Here is a 3,822-nt window from a genome sequence, read left to right as displayed (position 1 = left end):
GTTCGAAAATTTCGAAACTAACTGAGAAGTCTTATTAAATTGAAGACACTTGAATCAGTTGCTATTTCAGGTATCCTATTTCAGCCCACACGTATTTGTCTTTCGATGGTATGCCATGTCTTTGTTTCTTCTGGTAGTGCAACCATATGACGATATAGCGAGCACTCACCATATAGCGAGCAGTCCTAACGGAATAGACATCCGTGCTCTTTTCTAAGTAGGAAAATGAACACCCAAGAAATTAGTCGTAGTTTTTAGCCACTGGCAATGACAAAAAATATTAAGCACTTGAAGAAAGAGTCCATGTCTTATCAGATGTCACAATTGGCATTGTGAAAGAGCATACGTGCGTACACTGTTTTATTTTCCACGGGTTGGAAGAAAATGTGCCGACAGATATTTGACTTTCTTGGGTGAGGGCAGCAGGGATTAGATTCAATGAAAGTTTTGAATAGTTCAGGGCTTAGAATGCTATCCATACTCTGAAAGTATAAGAGGTCATGGGGGGCATAGATGTTTGTATATAAGACAACATTTCTTGAATGACTTACGTTGACATTATGATCTCTGAATTTTAAGAACACGTCTGAATATTATCACTTTCGCGAGGTTAACCATCACCTAATATTACTGTAGAGTGTTAATAACATTTTAGCTTTTTTGAACTTATTGTTCTATTCATTGTTAACGCTTTTCGTAATCTAGTTTGCTTATCAAAAACGAATCAGTTACCAATTTTTTTCCCGTCCTTCTTCGTGAAGACTGTAAAATTGAAAATCTTCTATGACTTACACAGCTTTGATTTTCTTCAGCAATAACAGTAACATATTTTGCATTTATGTTTTTTACCTTAGCTTTACGGGACAGAATCACGAAGACCTTTCTTACTTACAGGTGTAGGTATCATTTTCTTACTTCAGTTGGTTATCTGTGGCAGTTATCAAGTATCGTTTCTAATATGTTCAGTTTACGCCAAGATAAAAAGCCTTTATATAAGCTTAAGTGTAGTTTTTTTCTTTCTGGCTCCTCGTACCACGTCATCCTTATTCTGAGGTTAAGAGTCTTGAGATAAGCTTATTTATAGATTTAAGGTATCAGTAGGCCCCAAATGACCATCATTCTTTGGCGCCGCTTTACAGTCGAACGTTTGACGCAAACCCTAGTAAAGGATATATTTCTGACAGCTTAGAATTGTTAGATTACGAAGGTATATTTGTTAAAATCAATCATTTTAATATTTGTTGCGAATGCCAAGACTCAACAGGCCGTTCTTCGCAAACTTCACAAGTTTATTTTAAGATTACAAGGTTCGTTTTACTCTCTCCCTCTGACTGTGTACTTGTACTAAAAAGACTCAACACACGGCACTCCTTAAAAACTTAGCGAAACCTAATTTGATTGGCTTAAAACCTTTTCTAAACAGTTTCTTTGATCACGGAATATTACCTGACACGCAAGCTTACATGTTTCGTTGATAAGATGAAACGGGTTTACAATCTGGTGCTAATTAACTGGTAATCATCGACTGAACTAATTGAGATTTCCGCAGGCACGTGCTTCCGATTTCTATTATTCCTAGATTCCCTGAATCACGCAACTTAAAAATAGGATAAACTGTCACACAATTACATTGGAACTTTCATGACATATTTTCTAAATATAGTGCTCGCTTTCCTGAAGTGTAGAGGCTCACTAATCAAGTTCGTTTTCTGTTGGATTTAAGCTGAAGGAAGCGATCAATATCGCTATGTCTTCTTGACGCCTTTCTCCAAAAATTCTTGTCCAGAAATTTTGATTAATCGTCTGGTTTGTTTTCGACACGCAGTTAAACTTTGAGAGGTAATAAAACAAGCATTCCTTTTACTAAAATTGAGATAACCATTAAAAGAAGCAAAAAATAAAAATTCCCCGACACCCTTTTTTTCACTCATTATTGGGCAACATTTTCCCCAATTCTCAGCAGCAAACGTATCCTGGGTGCCACAGGTTTATTATTTTTTTTTTGTACTCGTGGCTTCGCCGCTCACTGAGAGCGGAAACGCAAAAACTCCCATTGCCACCCAGGGTGCCGCAAACGTTAATAACTCTCCCAAAACAAACTCAAAATGTGCGACCACTTGCTATGAAGCTTGATAAAATTTTAATTTGCGCTGATTCATTGATTCAAGTCTCTCATATAAATTGGCCGCACAAAAACATTCACTGCAAACAGATACAGTATGAAAATTACACGGACAAAATGGTTTTACTGTGATTCGTTACAAGTAATAAAATATCAAAATAAAGGCCAGCAAACCTTTAATGTCTTTGAATTAATATATAAATTTAGCCCAGCCTGGTAGCGGAGCTACAGATTGCTGTTGAGTTGAGTTGAGTTGATAACTTTATTTATACACGGTAAAATTTCCTTCAGCATAACTAAACTAATTAATAAATAATACAGTATTATAAGGATGCGGTGTCTCATTCAAACTGTAATGACGCAGTTTACCTTTAAATTCGCTTACAGAAACTGTAGATCGAAGTTCATGAGAAAGGCTGTTCCACAACATAGTACCCCTAGCTGTAGGAAAAATTTCTCTTTAAACAATTGGTGTGGGGCTGTGGAAGTATACTGGAAGTAATGTCATTTCGAGATACGAATCGAGATTGTAGGTATTCACGGTCAATCCTTGTAAAGTTGTGAACATCATAACAGAGATCGCTAGATGGCTGTTAGTCTTTGATGACTAAGTTTTCGCCAGCCGAGTGCCTGCAACAGTTTATCAATATCGTCTTCATTGCATGCATACAATAAAACACGGGCTGCACGGTTTTTCAGAGAGGCCAACACCGCAGTTGCCCCAAACAATACTACAACGATCAAATTATGCTTGAACTGAACTATTATACATATCAATTACAACATTAACAGGAACAAGCTCAATTTATAAGATGCCGTATTTTTTTAATTGCACCCAAAGCAGAGGCAATCTTTTAAATAGCTAACTCGTTACTGATGTCTTGCGCTTTATTTTTTTTTTCCAAATTGGCACCGTCCTACCCAAGTAAGTTTTGGTCTAAAATTGGCTAACTTGAGAATTTGATCGCGCACGTGGTAATACGAGATGTCGACGTAATTCTTGGATGATACACTTCTAATGCTTGAGGTGAGGTTGTGATCTAACGAGTGGTAACCAAAAACTATTGATCAAGGGAAATTAAAAGCGGCAAAGCTTTGAGAAAGGTTGGCGGGGGTGGGGGTGGGGGTGGGAAAACAAGGAGTGGGAGGACACATCATGTAGATAGAGAAGTTAAATGAAGGAAATATAAAGTTAAGAGGATTATGCATTTTTTACAGGCCATGGAACTAGCCTTTTTTGTCTTTGTATTTATCAGTCTACAGCAAGAGACCATGATCATCGTCTCTTGTCGAAAGTCTGTTCTCTCCCCCATTATTCATCAGTGAGATATTCAGGCTGACTTACTAATTCAGCTTCACAGCTGCCTCTTGTTGATTTTGCAAGGGGGCAGACGGAAGGATTATTGAATCAAGTTCGGAGAAAAGCGTACAACGGGATCATGTTGTTATGTTACGGTACTGAAGCTGGCGCTCTGGAAAGAGGCGGGAAACAACCTCTGTTGACTTCCTTCATCTTTTGTTGTCTCTCAAATTCCCCATTAAGCATGAAAAATTAAAAAAAAAAAAAAACTGCTCTGTACTTAAATGAAATGGTCAACACAACACTCCACGATACTACATCTTTATTTTTATTTCTCAGCCACGATGCTTATTTCATTACAATATTATTTCTTTATATATTCATTATCAATCCATGTGAG

The sequence above is a fragment of the Orbicella franksi genome, chromosome 6, assembly GCF_964199315.1.
Source record: "Orbicella franksi chromosome 6, jaOrbFran1.1, whole genome shotgun sequence".
Lineage (NCBI taxonomy): Eukaryota > Metazoa > Cnidaria > Anthozoa > Scleractinia > Merulinidae > Orbicella > Orbicella franksi.
Note: the sequence above shows the minus strand (reverse complement) of the source record.